The sequence below is a fragment of the Erpetoichthys calabaricus genome, chromosome 6 (assembly GCF_900747795.2).
Source record: "Erpetoichthys calabaricus chromosome 6, fErpCal1.3, whole genome shotgun sequence".
Classification (NCBI taxonomy): Eukaryota; Metazoa; Chordata; class Cladistia; order Polypteriformes; family Polypteridae; genus Erpetoichthys; species Erpetoichthys calabaricus.
The window spans coordinates 66033761-66051732 of NC_041399.2; the positions used below are offsets into that span (position 1 = coordinate 66033761).

General features: G+C 36.0%; 1 protein-coding gene across 6 annotated transcripts in view; it reads left to right on the top strand.

The window, feature by feature from the left end:
* Positions 1-17972, top strand: part of LOC114653368 (zinc finger protein 521) — a 496047-nt gene that overhangs the window by 1012 nt on the left and 477063 nt on the right. The window lies entirely within an intron of this gene.

The window sequence follows — 17972 nt, forward strand, 5'->3', positions numbered from 1 at the left end:
GTCTAGATATAGAATCCAATTTTGCTTTAAAGTTTTGTCATGTTGATTTCTACAAAATGAACGTTAAATCTGTTTCTGTCAGTAGACGCTGAAGCAAAAGCAAAAAAAAATGATGGGCATTTGCATGTTTTTGGAAATTGTAGTGCAGAGTTGCGCTTACGGGTAGGGTAGATTAGTCAACTGTAGGTAAAGGCTGAGTGGAAAACTGTCGGGGTGGCACAGTGTTGCTATCGCTGCTACCACTTCTACAGACCGTATGTCTCCCAATGCTCGTTCAAGCATAATAAAGGTGACTTGGCTGAGTTTTTTATCGCCTTGGAGTTGGAGCGGCAGGACTGCTGGAATGCTGGAGTTTTGAGCGCCGTGTCACGTGACCCCCCTCTCTCGCTCTTTTTTTCTCTCTCCCTCTCTTTACTAGAAGGGAGGGGGTAGTAGAGTAAAAGGGAGGAAAGGCGATCTGTAAAGGAAAAGATTAGAGGGGGCAAGGAAACAGACAGTGGATTGAAGTGGGAGGGGGCGATTAAGGGAAAAAAGAGGAAAAGTAAGAACGCCAGGCCGAAAAGGAGCATCGTGACGCCGAGTTTAAAACTGAAAAGCGATGCGCAAGCAACAGCAAGCGCAATTGTTTATTTTACTCCCAACCGAAGGTGTTCTTGTTGCTTTTTTGCTCTTATTCTAGATGGTTTATTCAGATTTGCTGGTTTAAGTTCAAGAAAGTAATAGCTCAGCCGCAGACGTGGCGTGCACTTTCTTACATTTAACCCCATCCTACTTCCATTTGTCACTATTTATGACGGTTCGGATAGCTGATCCAATATAAAAGCAGTCCTTGAAAGTACACAGCCTTGCACAGGTACGCAGACTTTTTTCAGGTCTTTTTTTGGCTGTTGTACTTCCATTTTTTCCGATCACGAGAGATGTACATGGACGATGTAATAGAAAAGACAGTGCATCTAAAAAGTTTTCAAGATGTTCTAATAAAGACATTATACAGATCTGCTTCACGAAAATACTGTCTCTGAAACGAAACGTCTCGTGATTCCAAAAGTGGCAGGACGGTACCTGGGTAACAGCTGGCACTGCCATGGAATTTACGAATGGCACCGGCTGACATGCATGACTCTTCGTTACACTAAATAAACAAAACGGTGACGCCTGTCTGGCCCGTGTCCTGACCGCCTCCATTTTAACATGATAGTATCTGTTTGAAAACAGGCCATTGGTCTGGATCTGCTATTTTATATTTAATTTATTTATAAATTTATAATTGTACAATACCTGTAGTACGCAGACTGGTAACAGTGGCAGATTTGCCTTGTCATGTTTGGTTATTCACGCATGGAACTTATCTGGTGGGTGTGAGAGTTTAAATCCAGGTGAGGTGATGGTGTATGAATTCATGATGAGTACATCATAAATATGACTCTCAAGATAGGTATAGAAAAAAGGAAGGAGAATGTGTTGTAAAAGACAGAGTGTTGCTTTTCATCAGCTAACTAAAAGAATTTGCAAGAGATGGAGAAGTGGGTATTTTATTGAAATATCCATGGATTATTGTGCAGCATGATCTGGTTGTTACAGTGTGTCAGGTACCACTGCAAGTGAAAGAAAGAGACAGGGAGGTTTGCTTATATTTCTCCCAGGCCAGTTACTTATGCCCCTGCTTGGATGCACTAGTGCTGTGGGTTGATAGAAGTATATCATCACTAATAATAATAATGATAATAAAACATTTTATTTATATAGCACCTTTCCCATGCTCAAGAAAATCTAGTTATGTTGTACAGCATTCATGCAAACACAAGGAAACAGCCACAGTTTTTATGACCCTTGCCTAGAGACCACCAGATCAAATCACAAGACCCTGATATAGAAAGTGTGATGTTTCAGTGTACAGAAAAGGGAGATCAATTTTCACAGCAAAAGTTTGTATGGCAGATAGCATTTCTGTTGTTGTTGGTAACTCATGCAGATAAATGTAATGCTGAGTTATTGCCTGTCAGCTACAGCTCTTTCAGTTTATAAACCCTAAGCTAAAAGTATTAATCATTAATGTATGTTTCAAGATAAAGGAATTACAATGCTATAATGTGTATTCAAAAATGAGACACTTTAATATGTGTTTACATTGTAAATGAATTCTTATTAAAGGTAACACAATCCAGCTATCACTGTTTTAATTCTTTATCAAACACATTTGACCAAGGCTGTTTACAAAGAGACAGTGTTGTAGTGTAGAATACAGTGTGCTCTAAGTAATTTTTCAAATGTGTTCATCAGTAAAATGCTTACTTTGTTTTATATATAAAAGGTGTATAAAAATTGTATTGAAAGGTGACCATATCACGAAGGAGTTATCCTCTTTAATAAAATCCCTGTGTGCGTCCAGGTGTCCGTGTATGTGTGTCTTCTGGTGAAGTGCGCATGCGCGGGGCACGGTGCGATGCGCGATATTACTGTCAGAGAAAGTTACAGGCGTTTTACGGAAATACAAACCAGTATTACTGTGAGAGGAAATTAATGGTACACAATACAGTGACACATATTACAGCCACAAACAATCCAGTATTACTGTCAGAGAAAATTAAAGGCATATTACCGACGCACACGCCTGTATTACCGCCTGAGAAAATTAAAGGTATATTACGGACGTACAAGCCAGTGGACGTACAAGACAGTATTACTGTCATAGAAAATTAAAGACACACAATACACGGCGGCAGCTCACGAAGAACGGTCAGCTCAGCAAGTAAATATCAACAAAAGACAGGCTGAAAGACAAAGAAAAATATGACCAACAAACAGAATGAGGTCAAGGTCCCTTGCCATTTAATATAGACTGTTCCAACTAATGTTTATGCACTACTGTTCTAGTGCCCGTTATTGTAACGGGCTTAATGACTAGTATTATTTATAAAACAGTACACTTTGACTTCATGCTTGTTATAACAGAACAGTTCAAAGGAGAGTATCACATTTTGACATTTTATATATTAAATAGTGCATTTTACAGAGGTGTGTTTAGCACTTACTCACTTTGTGATGAGAGGTTATTTGTACTAATGCAATGTAAGTGAATTGCCTAGTTATCTGTAATGCCTTAAGTAGAAATATAAAGCTACATTTTAATTCCTAGTTTGATGGAAATTATACAGGGATGCCAAATTAAATGTGCATATGGAGTACATGGATATGAACTGTACTTGAACCTTTTATGACATATGATTCCTTTTTTAAGAGATTTTATATGAGAACAAAAAATGGTTCTACATTTGCACCATATACACTTCTTTAGGGTATGATAATATCAAGTAAGGGGTAAGGTAGAAATATAGACATTTATTTAAGAAGTAGAAAATGTTTTGTTACGATTGTACTGTGCATCAGGTAGATTTTACCATTTTCTTAGCGTTCTACATGAAAAAATGTCAGCAAATTGACCTAGATCTCCACTATAATTATATATATATATACATTGGGTATATATATATATACAGTATATATATGTGTGTGTGTGTTTGTGTATACATATATACTGTATATATATATATATTTATATATATATATATATTTATATATATATCTAAAGATATATATATATGTGTGTGTGTTTGTGTGAGTGTGGGTCTTTGTGTGTGGCAGTGTGTATAAATTGGTCATACAGTAGGTTGTCGGGCTGGCAAAGTGATGCCAGGGATGAAGGAGGCAATAAGCATAGGCCTGATAAGACTTGAGTCTGACCAAACCCATCTTGGAAAATAATGCAACCTTGCAAGTCTGCCATCCTGTCTATACTACTATATGTATGTAAATCAGAAGAGAAGCATGAAAGATATGTATGATGAAAGTTGCAACAACTTAATTAAAAATGACTAGCACTGTTTTTCAGATAAGAGGGTTGTAATTTTTTCTTTTGTATTTATAAAATGACAGGAAAGCTCAATCCTTTATCTTGTCTACCAAAAAATCAAATAGTATTTAATAGGCCTTTAAATTAGAATTCCTAAGATATGAAAGACAACGCGGGACTGAAAATTGCTTTGTCTTGATTTGTTTGGGAAAGTAGAACTCACATTTATAAATGACATGCACATTTTGATAGGCTAAAGATTAGGTGGTACTGAATTAATGGAAAGATTCTCTCAAACATTTTGTGAAGACATTTGAATAAGTGGAATAAAGCAGGACCAAGGAATCTGGAGTTTTCATTACTGTTGCACATGCATGAAGCTGAAGATTATCTAAAAGGACTTTCAGATCAGTGGCACATTGTTGGCACATTGTTTACATATTGTTAGAATTAGAGCATTGGCAGGTTAAATGACTTGGTGAAGGTCATGTGCTGTGCTGGACTGAACCGGCAAACCTGCTCTTTATAGTCCTGCACCTAAGTTTCTTGGATATAATGCCCACAAATGGCTGAGACAATCATACTTCAGTTTCAGTTTTGCTTTGGTCTGATCCACATTTAGTTTTTGCAACTTAATTTTGGGAGGAAACCCTCCGAGGCCTTTTGCTTCAATAGACTGTGCCCTTGTAATGTTTCTTAACCTTGGTTCTTATCAGTAGATCAGTAGTCTGGCACTATATATATTTTGTACTGCAACCCATTTTTGCACAAATGTACTGTTTAATCCAAACAGAAATGCAGACCTGGGGATGCCAGCCTTGTGTTGGACAGGGGTGTTTGGCTCCTCCACAGCTGCACTGACTGCTAGAATTAGACCTAAGGGAACTTTCCCTTAAATAAAGAAATTGTCATTGGCATTTTTGTGGAGCAGATTAACTGACCACTGTGTACAAATATCTGCTACTCCACAGTATATTTAAAGTTTGCACTGCAAAGAGAACTAAATGTAATGGGATTTGTAGGGTGATGCAGACTATGTAAAATTTAAGAGAAGATATATTTCCTTGGATTTAGACTTAAACTATGATGCATTACTCTTGAGTTTGCATATGCCATTTTTCAATACTGTTTATTTCCATTTTTAGCATGATTTTAGCAACTTTCTTTTAGACACCAGAACGTATTATATTCAATTTTGAAAATGTAACATTCAGTTTACAACATAATGGGTATTATTTAAACTATACTGGAATACAGAATGGAATGTGAAAGCTGTGATTACAGCTATTCATTTTATTAACTGATAATGGAGTCACAACAGAGGGTAAAAAATAATCCTGTTATGGCAGACAGAATAAAAGCAACACCTACAGGATCACGACGACAGACGTGGATGATGAAGTGAGTCTTGAGCAGACAAATAGCAGAAGGAAAAAATAAAGTGAAATTGTAAAGGATTTCATTTTTGTATTTTTGGGAGAGCAAAATGAACAAAAGCCTTGACAACTGACACTGCTCGGTGGAATTTGCCTTTTTCTATTGGTTCCTGGAGAGGGTCAGAGTTCGTCTTCAGTCCCAGTGGGGAAAGGGCAAGTTTACAAACCCATTTCAATTAAATCTGAGAGGCATGCCTGCATGTTTTATTGCTGAGGGAATAGATGTAACTGCATAAGGCAGTATATACCTTTTTAGAGTTTGTTTAACCATTTCTGTTGAAAGCCAACTGAGAAACAGCTGGTGCTATTTTTGTGTGAGAGAAAATGGCCTGGAATATACCACCAGAGAATTAAAAAAGGATACAGTTGTATATTAAATTTATTTTTCTAGGATATGCCAATGGCAAATTGGAATATTAAGAAATCAAAAAAGGTTTTTAATTTTTTAAGGTGGGAAGTGTTTAAGGTAGCAGTATATTTGGATGCACGTATGGTATGCCATATAGAAAATTTGTGTATAGTTAATACTCTGTCAGTTTCTTAAAAAACAAGCTTCATTATTGCTTTTGCAGAGCTAAGCTACTCTGTAGTGTGATTGTAACTTCACTGTAGTACAGTGGTTATCTAAACTGTGTCATGGATCCAGTGTCATGGGTTTAAAGCTTGTACCTCTTCACTGGCTACGTGGAGTTTGCATTTTCACTTTGTGTCTGTATGGGTTACCTTCTAGGCACTGTGGTTTTCTTGTCATATCCCCAAAGAGGATCAGACTAGATAGCACAGAGGTAAGAGACCAGACAGCCAAGGGGTAGAAGCTATTGCAGAGTCTGGCAGAACTGGTTTGGATGCTACAGTAACTTCTGCCAGATGAAAGTGGGACAAAAAGGCAGTGGGAGGGGTGGGAACAGTCCTTCACTATGCTTTGTGGATGCAAGACTTTATAAAGAGAGAGTGTCCATTGCTGTAAAGGTGTCTTGGATAACCTTACTCTAGCATACAGAAGCTACCAGCTATATCTGCCTGCGAAGCATATTTCTGTTTCCATGTTCACTCCTCAGTGTCAACCATATCTGTGTCTTTATGGAATCCAGAAATGTTACATTCATTCTCAGCCATAAAGTTGTAAGGAGCTGCAAACTTAATTTGTGAGGAAGCTGGCCAACCACTGCACAGTACTCATGGCATTGCACTAGTTTAAAGCAATGACTGCTGGAACCCATAACCACATTCTGTCGTAAATAATAATGAAAGTGTGCATCTAATGCCCCTATTCAGTGGGATACATTTAAGTTGTATCTTTGATATGTTAATTACTAATCTGAAATACTGTATATTTTATATATTTATTTTTTACTTTCTAAAATGCCAGCTTGCTTAATTCATCATGGTGCTGAGACGATTCTTATGCAATATGAATGATTTTGTGATAAAAGAGAGACATGCTATGATGTGCATCTTCCATTAATGCTAGTTGTAAAATTTAATTGGAAGAGAAAGTACCAGTGAACCATTTGGTAAAGTAGAATACATAGTTAAGCTGTACAGTTGACAGAGTGACATGCTGAAATGTATAATCAAGCAACATCCATGGAAAAATGTAAGGCGGAGCCTAATTGCACCATTCACTTCATTCTCTGATTTAAATATCACTTATAAGGTTCACAGTGAGCAGCAGCAGCGGTATATTTCCTTCAACAACAGCTAATTAAAACCTGTGGACAGGCACTGGAAACAGCATACAGTGTTGTTGTGCTCATTCCTCTACTTTTGTTTTTGTGATCAATGATGACTATTTATTGTGAAGGAATGCATTATATTCAGGGAGATGCTGTAGTTGCAGCATTTGTTTTACCAAGAACAGCTGTGTATTAGTCTAAATAGATTGTTGAGGTTATTGATCTAATGGCACAATCAAAATGGTGCATGCGGTAATACTTGCTTTAGCAAGGCTTCCATAGCCTGAGGTAGTCATACCTGTTTGCATATTAGAATATATGTCAGGTTTTATTTTGTATAATGCCTTGTGTCTTATAAGCACATGGGAAAGCAATCTTCTGAACAAAGCCTGAAAATAAGAGGGGGACATTTTGCAAGTCTTGAGGTGTAACTAATATCAATTTAAAATAGAAATGTTATGTGAGGTTTAAGGCTACATTCAAAAGCTACCTGGACTTGACTTTTGGACTGCTGGGCCAGCATGAAATAATAAAGTACAATACTTATGTCCATGTCTAAAATTCTACTTTTGTCATTTTCTTTTTAGAACTATTCATTCTAAATTAAGTCTTGCTGGGATAAGTACGAATATATATGTGTTGCCCCATTTTTAAAATATATTGGCTTAATAAAAATGCTTTAAGTAACAAAGGTCCCATTTTTGTAATACATTTGAGAGATATGTACAAAACAGTCAACAAAAAACAAGAATTGGTTCAGCAGTCAAAATAAACATGTCACTGAAAAACTGTGGAATTCTGTATAAAATGCCTATAAGGTTATTTCCAGTTAATTAGGTATTCCTTATATATCTAGATAAAAATCGACATTATCAGTTGGCTTGCTTGGTACAGATATTAACGTAATTAAGTACCTGTCATACCACGAGACAGTAAAATTTTTATTCGCTGCCGTTTTTGAGAAGCACTTTTTTCCCGCACTACCTGCCAATGCAAGACCTTATAACCTAAAATAAATTGAGTTTTAATCCTCCAAGTGAGTGCCGCCTTTTTAGTGAGGATGGATTACTTTCCCTTTGTTGTTTTTAATTGTAATAGCTGGGCTCAGTATAGTGATAATAATTATGGCACAACTAGGACAGATTAGTTATGTATCTAAAGAAAGATAATAAACTAAATTACTATTCTGTTTCATAATTGAAGGCTTGTAAAGGAACATGTGCAGTTAAATAATGAAGAGGCTTTTTGGCATGTTTAACAAATTGAAGACAGAAATAGCAAAACTGTAGTAAAGGTTTAAAGCCAGGGAATGGCTGTTTTTTTCTGGGATCTCTTTAAAATATGCTTGCCTGCTTCAGTAGATTATGTTTCTTTTTCATTTGCTCCCTGATCATTTATAGTTAGAGATATTAGGGTGCTCAACTGAATTCTTTTTAGATGTTCCGAAGATGTTTTTTTTTTATTTTAGAGCATTAAAAATGCAGCTGAAAATTACACTCTTTTTTCCATCATTCAGTCCAAGCTTCAAATGCTACCAAGAATTTTACATGTTCCGATTTCCCTTGTTAAAAGTTTTTTTTCATTCCTTCTCTCTTTGTAAGACACTTCCTTATCTACTTTGAAAAAAATGTTCATTTATCTTTTCTTTCTCCTTTCCCGTTTTATAACTTTAGCCATAAAGCTATTGTTTGAAATATTTATTATTTGTAGTTATCAGCCTGACTTGCTAGTATTGAGCTGAGATTTTTTTTCTCCTTTTGTTTCGAAGCAGAGCAATGCCTAACATTTGATCTGTGCAGGGCTTGTTGGAGATGTACCCCTTGATCGTCATGGCTTGGTAGATACTGTTACAGCATTTCATCCTTGAAACAAATACAGCAACAGTGGTGCAGTTTCAGATAGTCCAGAGAGCGCCCCATTTCCTTTTATTTTCTTCTTTTAGAGAGGGGAAGAATAAGGAAGATCTGTTTCTTTCGATTGCTAATAGAAGTGAATTGCTGGTCTGGACTGGGTACCCAACAAAAGCAGCAGTTTTCACCCGAGGGTTATTGCTTTGCCCAGTTCTGAAGAAGTGGCTCTTTGTTTTGTGTGATCTGAAAGACAGCATAGTTAACTTCTGTTTGTTTTTAGAGAAAAATATTTTTTCTCTGTTTATGCTTGGATTATTAAGATTGCATTTTATACCAGTAGCTCATTTCATTGTGTTCAGAATGTAAGTCATCAACATAACAGCTATTATGTTTCATCTAATTTGTAATCCATAGGATTAATAAATGTTTGTGAATATTTTCAAATTAATAGAAAATTACTTAAAATTGGGAGTCACACAGTGGTTATTTCTGTTGCCTCACAGCTCTAAATGGCCAGGCTTGAGTTCCCATCCTAGTCCCTAGTTATAGAGTGTTTGCACATTGACTCCGAATGAGTGAGTGCTGGTGGGTTTTTTGGTCTTTCATAAAGGTTTCTGCACTTCACTAAGTACTGCTGAAGAACCCTGTAATGTAAGAGCAGATGCAGGTAATGAATAGATTACTAAACGGAAATATAAAGGTTGCTATTGTAATATTTTTTTTTTCTTATGAAATTAGGGACATTGTAAGTAAATGATTTATACTGCACACTCCTTCTGCTTCCTTCAGCTCTTTAGTAGTCTATAAATGTCACATAAATAAATATGTAAATACCACTTTATATTGAGAGCTATTGTATATGGTACACATTTAGATTTTGACACATAAATGAGTGAAAAAGTGTTTAGAATTGTTCCTCTCATAAAGCATATTTGAAGTGCTCATGCCAACCAATAGACAGAATATGCTGTCCTTTTCAAGCCAGGAAATGGTGGACAAGTCTCTTCTTAGGAGGTTGCACAACTGTCTTTGGACCCTTTCAGTCATAGTAACTGCAAGAAGTTTGATAGTAAACGTCCAGGCTGAACAGGAAGAATTTGTACTGGCACTTGATAAATTGGATATGTCATGTAGTGTTCTGCTTTGATTATCCGTGATATTTTTCATTCTGTAATTTAGTAGTTTGGTGGCATAATGCAATTCAGGGTTATGGGGAATCTTTAGCAACATGCTCCAAGATTATATTTAGTATGCATAACATGTGAAAAATGTGATGACTTGTATTCTGCCTCTTGTTTTTTAATATGCTACTGTTTGTTATCTGGTTTAAGTTTGAATTAGTTATGTTGGCTGGGATTGGCTCCGGCAGACCCCCGTGACCCTGTGTTCGGATTCAGCGGGTTGGAAAATGGATGGATGGATAGTTATGGACTGCATATCACACAGCTTTTCTGATAGTTTACTAAGGCATGCAGCCTTCTTACAGATTCATTAAACAAATTGATCATAAATGAAGTTTACAGTCATTCTGTTTTGTTTTTTAAGAATTGTCTGCTTTACGTCATTTTCTGTTAATGCTGTCTCTAGACTAAAGAGACATCCAACCAGGTATTTTATTATACACATGACAATAAATTTGAACTTGAGATTCAGTGCTCTAAACATTTGGATGGAAATGAAGATGCATTCAAGAGAATGAATATAACATATAGAGAATGTTGAAAGGATATCATATAATCCATAAAAATGTGTTTTTATCAATCAGTTTTTGGGTGATAGTTATCTTGTTATTCATAGCACCATTCCGTAAAACCACAACAAAGAACTGAAAGTCAAGGTGTATTTAATTTGTGTAAATGCTTATGATTCAGAGCAGTTATTACTTTTTTTTGTGAGGTAATACAGATCTATATCTATCTGATACAGTAATATGAGAATTAGTTTATATGGTATTGTAAAGAATGTAGCAAATCATAGCCTAATTAACAGACAACCTTTGAGTTCACACTCTTTGGGTTAGCAAATGCACATGTGCCATAGAGGTGGCAGTAATATGCTGAAACCACTACAGGTGCAGCACACCGTTCACTAATAGTAGATGTTTTTAGCTCATATTTAATATTTTAATTTCTAGAGAAATCTAGCTTTGCCTTTGTTATTCTCAGGGGTTAGCTTTTCTTTATATAGTTTTTACATGTGTCTATACCACTTTGCACTGAATGCCAAGTGATCTTGTCTTTCTTATTAAGTGTTATGACATGGTAGAAACTATTTACTTTTGAGACTTGTTGTGAATATGGTAATGTGTACATAACATGTTGAACTTCAGTAATGAGAACTTCAACATGTTACGTACAGTAATTCTGCAAGTTAAAATGTCTTCACTGTTCAAAGTGTACACAATCTGGCCTAAGGTTTATTATCACTACAGATGTTTTCTGTAGCATGCATCACAATTGGTCAGTCTAGGCCTTATGCTTGAATCAGCAGAAGCTAAAGTATGCATACAAAACCACTTATCTGTTTCACTGCAGATAAAGATCAAGTTATTATATGATATGATAGTATTCAACACATGATCATTACATTTGGATGCAATCTGTGTGTCTCACACTTATCACTGTTTTCAGTTACAATGAAAGGTAAAGATACAGTATATACACACAATAGTGTGTCTCTCTTTTTTAATACCACTTAAGTAAAGCAGCACACCTGATCCAGGTTATGACACAGATTGACACCACCCACTACCAGCCTGGACTAGAGTTTGGTTCTCTAAATGTCTCTTCCAGTCCACACAGGTCTTTTCAAATCTTCCACATGACAATACAATAAAAAAGCTAGTGATTTCCTGAATTAATTCTCTTTGGCACTTATTCTTTTAACTGACTTGGGTGACATGAGTTCAGGGTTTGCAGTCCATTCAGTCTCTTTAAACAGGAAAGGATGTGGGATGAGGAGAGGTGGTGTTGAGGGAAAATAGGAAGTCTTTAATCAGTGCAACTCCCTTTCTTTCTTGAAAAGTTATAATACCTAGGTTTTATTAATTAACTTCAAGCACACACATATTAGTACTAAAACTCTTAATATATCTTTCTATTATTATTGCTAATGTATCTGTAAATATTTTTATTTATTTAAAGAACCAATTTTAACTGAGTCAGTTAGCAAATTCTTTGTCACTTTGACTTCTTCTTTTGGCTGCTCCTGTTAGGGGTCGCCACAGCGGATCTTCCTCTTCTATATCTTTCTATCCTCTGCATTTTGTTCTTTAACACCCATCACCTGCATGTCCTCTCTCACCACATCCATAAACCTTCGCTTAGGCCTTCCTCTTTTCCTCTTCCCTGGCAGCTCTATCCTTAGCATCCTTCTCCCAATATACTCAGCATCTCTCCTCTGCACATGTCCAAACCAACACAATCTCGCCTCTCTGACTTTGTCTCCCAACCGTCCAACCTGAGCTGACCCTCTAATGTACTCATTTCTAAAATGCTTTTCATCCAGTAAATGCGATAATGTTTTATTCTGCTGTTTTATTCTGTCCCAGAGCAAGTGTTCACTCCAGTTTCTTGGTGTCAGCTGAGTATAAATGCAAAAACTAGGAATTAAATATGAAATGTGTGTGAGGTGGTTAAAGAGGTTGTACACTGAAGTATATTCTGGGAGCTGCAGATATCTCTCATTGTGATAGCTGATAATAATAAAGTTTTATAAGTGTGAGATAAATGAGCCAGGCTAAGGTGTTGTTTAAATATACAGGTAAACAGCTTTCCAGGCATTTACTGTAGACCAATGCTGCCAGTTGTATATTTATAGTGAATCTTGAAATAAATAAATGTCTGTTATCTTTTTTGTGATTATTTCACCTGGATCCCGCAGTATAAAGGAAAAGAGATGCACACTGTATGTTTACCATTGTAATATTCTGATAAAAGTAAATTTCTGGCAAAGATAGAAGTTGTTAGGGTATGATGATGAACAGCAAATGGGACAGATGTAGAATATTGAGTGGGTAGAATTAAGTAAAGGCAGGTCAGCTGTCCTGTCAAACAGAGTTAATAATTGCATACTGTTTTATAGTCTATACACTCTTTGTGGCTCTTATGTGTGTGAGAGACCCATGGATTGAAAGTTTTCATATTGTAATTGAGGAACTGATGTGCAGACATAGGATTTAAATATTGGTTGGGTACTCTTGATATGATATGCATGCACAGCACAAGGCGGGGGGTGGGGGGTGGTATTGGTGGGTTTCAAGCACTTCCTTCCCATTAGTGTTTTGCTGATGATCATAACTTCTTATTTGATTTACATAAAAATAGAAGGTTCTTAAGGGGGGCTTATGCCTGGAGAAAATATTAATAATTTATTGGAAGTTCATGCACAAAGTTACTAGATGCAGAAAAAGACAAATGCATCAATTTAAAAGTCAGTTTTGCACGAGGACAGGTTCACGACCTGTTCTAGAAGTAGTTATTGAGATTTTGAATCATAATGAAGTTAAGAATGATTTGCTTGGTACTGTTCTTTACAAATTACAGTATTATTGTGAATTGTTGAATCAGTTATGTCAGCCAGTAAGCTAGAATGATTCTCACATCTAGTTACTTTTAATAAATTTTGTTAATATATAATCCTGACAAGAGCTTGCTATAAATTGAAAGGATCAGAAGTTGTAGAGCTTTTTAGCAAATAGGTATAGACCTTCAGTTCTACTTGTGGTGCATGTACTGGACAGGGAGTATCAATGGACATTTTTTTTTCAATATTTTCATAACACACTTTGGGCTTCAATTGCACAAAAAGTTTGAAGTAATAGTTGCAAGTCTTAGGAAGAGATCATTTTAGACTGCTTAAATGTATAGATGCCAACTGTGCCAACTGGGAGAGCTCAAGAATTGCACAGTGGTTTTCAACACCATAGCGTAATGGGAAGGTCTAAATGACATAGCTTGAGAGGCATGAAATTTTGTAAATATTAAATAATGAAGGAAAATTATAGTTTTAAAAGGAGTCCAAAACTTTTGGTCCAATGCCTCCGTAAAAGAAGTAGACATTATGCCTGTAAATATAAAAAAAAGATTAAATAACCAGTGAGACAATCTAGTTAGATAGGCTTTTGCAGTATATCTTTTGCACATTTATCATTTCTATTTACATGCAAAATATTTGACATTTTTACTTTCATGCACAGTCTGACACTTTTATAAAACATTTCATTAAACTCTCTTACGTGTACAATAAACTGAATATTTAGACATTGTTTGAAAGGGAATTCCTAAATCTAAGGGCTTTTTAACAGCTTAGTTTAGTTTTAGACATGACACTTCCTAAAGCACACACTTATTCACTTTGTCTGCATAATTAAAACATTTTGTAAAATGTGTTACTGGAAACAATTTGTACTTGTTAATTTGTACCTATTTTAGCAGAGCACGTTTTCACAACCATTAGCATGAACTAATGATTAATGTTCAGCTAAGCAGAAGTCTAATTTAAAGAGAGGTTTTGTGAAGCAGTACATTTTAAGTCTGAATGCAGTAACAGACACTAAAGAAATGCTTATATGCAACTGAATGAAGAAATATTGTACTTGGTAAATATATTTGTTCCTGTATTGTGTGGGGGTATATAGAGGAGCCAGGGCCCGTGTCCGTAAGCAAGCTGTAAAGTGTGGATTTTATAATTCACGGCAATAAGAGCCTCTGCATTGCATGTAAACAAAGTCATGGGTTTAGTGCATTTCAGATTATTCAGAGTATATCAGAATGCACAACATTGTGAAAAAACTCTGCTCCAATTTTGCTTCTTATTTAGTGGTTTATAAGAAATGTATGACACACAGACACATATTCTGAATCAGATCAAGAATGTGTCAGAGTGAAGCCTTTTCTAAAATCATTTGTGTGCCAGATGTTACTACCAAATAGTATGCATGTGCATCTGTATGTGTGTGTGTAACAAGACAAGCTTGCAGGCTGTCATTGCAGATTGTTATACTTAGTCTACGCATTTGAAATAAGTAGAAATAGACTGATAGCTATGTGGACCACAAGTCTATCTCCTCTAAATCAATGCCCTGATCTCAGGTAAATTTCTTTAAGTGGTGCTTTGGTGAACATCATTGCTATCTTTCATTTCTTGGGTCCTCGGTTTGTTGCCAGCTTAATTGCCTTCAGTGCAGAGCTTGCATATTTGACTTATTTTCTGATGACTGTCCTTTGCAGATTCATGGGTCCTCTCAAAGTCTAAAGAATATTCTGATGGCTTGGATCAGTATGAGTGATTGTTGGTGATTGTATGTGACTTGTACTTAGACCACTGTGACTCGAAAATCTTGAAAGTACAATCCAATGTACCTAAAATCCCTTTTTTATAATCATTGGAGAAGGTTTGTGCTATGTGGACTGCTGCTCTGCTTTTAAGGAAGATACTGACTAATTTTTTCAAGGTATTGTTGTGCATTTCGTTTCCCAGTTACATGTACTAGAGGTACACAAGAGTCTACATTTCACAGGAGTTTCAGAGGCATACCCTTTGTAAATTTTCCATTTGTTCATACTTTAAAAGTTACATGAGTGTAGTTGCTTAGGCTTACCTTTCCTGGCGTCTCCCAACTGAGGTTTTGATTCTCCATTACTGACTAGGTTCACGGTATGCCCAGGCCTTTATTTCTTTACAGCTACAATATTGTGATATTGGGTTCACCTTATTCTGCAGCAAAGGGAGTACAAACAATAATGCTGGACTCTATATGAAGAACTCAGGAAGCACCCTGAAAATTCCCACATTAAACACTGATGTCGATAAGCACAATCTTTGTGATCATTAAAGATCCTTGGGCACCCTTTGTAAAGAGTAGGGTGTATCCTGATGTTCAGGCTAAATTGCCCTCCTTAGCCTAGTCATTGTGGACCCCTAATCACCGCCTTTCTCTAATTGAGTCTGTCTCTCACCATCTTAACCACCTAATAGCCAATATGTGGTTAGCATGCTGGCATGAAAATGGCTACCATTGCACCATGTGGATGCTGTACATGGGTGGTAGTTGAAGTTGCTCCATTCCCTATATAAAGTTTTTTGAGTAGAGAGAAAGGGGCTATATGAATGTAAAGAATAATTTTTTTTAATATTATAATTGCAGCAGCACTGGATGTAAGGCAAAGAGCAAATGCGGTGGTGTAACGACACAAATAATCAGAAAAGAGTGTGATGCATGCAATTCAGTAGAAAAAACCTAGAAATAAGATATCTGTTTAGATAGATAGATAGATATAAACTTTATTGATCCCAAGGGAAATTTAAGAAGTTTTAATCCAGTTATGTGCCATAGATATTTTAAAACATTGTGATTTAGTTGCATAGCAGTCAGTGTTCATATGACAAATCTTGGGGGGCTAGGGTTGGGGATGTCAAAAGGGGCTGGATGTTATTTATTTTATAGCACGTGGAGAACTAAAGAAGTATTATTGACAAATTTCTAGTATTCTGTGCTAAAACAGTGGTTAAGCACAATTACTGATACCATTCAATGTACAAATACATAAGGAGAACATGCAAATGCCATGTTAAACATTATGCCTATGTTTAAACATATGTAATAAATTTATCAAACTTTAAATTGATTAAAACTAAATGTATACTTACATGTTGTGTTCTTGCCACTTGATTGCAGGCTACATGCGTACTTAATCTCTTTCTTCAGTTTGAATGACCAAAGCATGCACATTCACAATGACACTGGCAGTTTTACTTCAATTTAAATAAAACTTTATTGATGGGGTCAAAAATTTGCCATCGAGTTGAGTTCACATATAGATTCTACAATGTTCAAAACATTGAGAAAATTTATTTTGGCATGGTTTCTTTATGGGTGTCTACATGTGTGTGTTTGTTTGTGTGTATGATATTCACGACTTAAAATTACAAGTTTTGTCAGAAAATTATGCAATTTTTTTTACATCATGTAGAGGTCCTGTATGACTAGATTCCAGCAAGGGTACAACATGTATTGTACTTTGAAATCTTCCTTTGAGTGGTATCCTGTAGTATCACTAAAGTGTAATCAAAGTACTGTATTGGCTACTCCATACTGAATTTTTTGGCTAGTTTTCCTTCACTCCCAGCTCATCCCACAGAAAAAGACAATGAGTTCCTGTAAAAAAGGGTATAAAAATGCTCTTTTAACAGTGTTTTACACACATTACATTAATTTCAATGGAACAAGCGTTTGGGTAAATCTACTGAAAACTGCTGCAGTCAGAAGTTTTCTAACTTGCTCCCTGCTAAAGTGCTTAGACATGAATAGTGTTGTTGAAAATAATAACTTTACAAGCGGTATGGAATGTTCTGGTCTAGTGCTGAATCCCCAAAGACAATTTCCCCTTAGGGATTAAGAAACGTATATACAAAATAAAAAAAGCTAGAAAAAACGTTTAGATGTGAATGGGTCTTTAAACCTTAGCTTTGGATCACTTGCAGGGTTGTCACCAAAACCGTTACTGGGGTCAAGAATGTCTTTTGGTATTCCTGAGGCCATTCTCTTTGAGTTCTGAGCCACTATACTTGTTTAAAGGGCCAAGTAGCCTGCCTGCCATATTCATGTCATCAGAACTCTTTATTAACATATACTGTAGGTACTCAATTGAAATACACTGTTCCAATGCATTCAAAATGTCTTTTCCCCAAAAATGCACATAGATAACAGAATGAACAAAACTAAACAAAACATGCAGTGTCTTCCTGCTTCATTTGCTGTTGCTAAACCCAGGAATGCTTTACATGTGTGTATTATCTTGTACATTATAAATGGCTACCTACTGCAGTTTATAGAAATGGAACTTCTAACATGTTAAGTGAGAACCCACATAATCCTCCTCCTGTTTCTGTGACACTGGGGTAATTGCCACAGCAAACATATGTTTCCTTTGCTGGAGCTTACATTTATATTATTATCACAGCCTTTCCCTGCCAAGTAAGTCCTTCTGTTGCCTGCAATATTGGTATTTACCTGTCAGCCATCTATCTACAAGTAAGCAGGACCTGGTTTACATTCATTAAGACATTTTTTCACTTAATTAAGTTCTTGCACAGGTTTGATAATAGCATGGACAGTAAAATAGAAGGAGGAATCAAAATGTTGTTAGTATACTGTGTA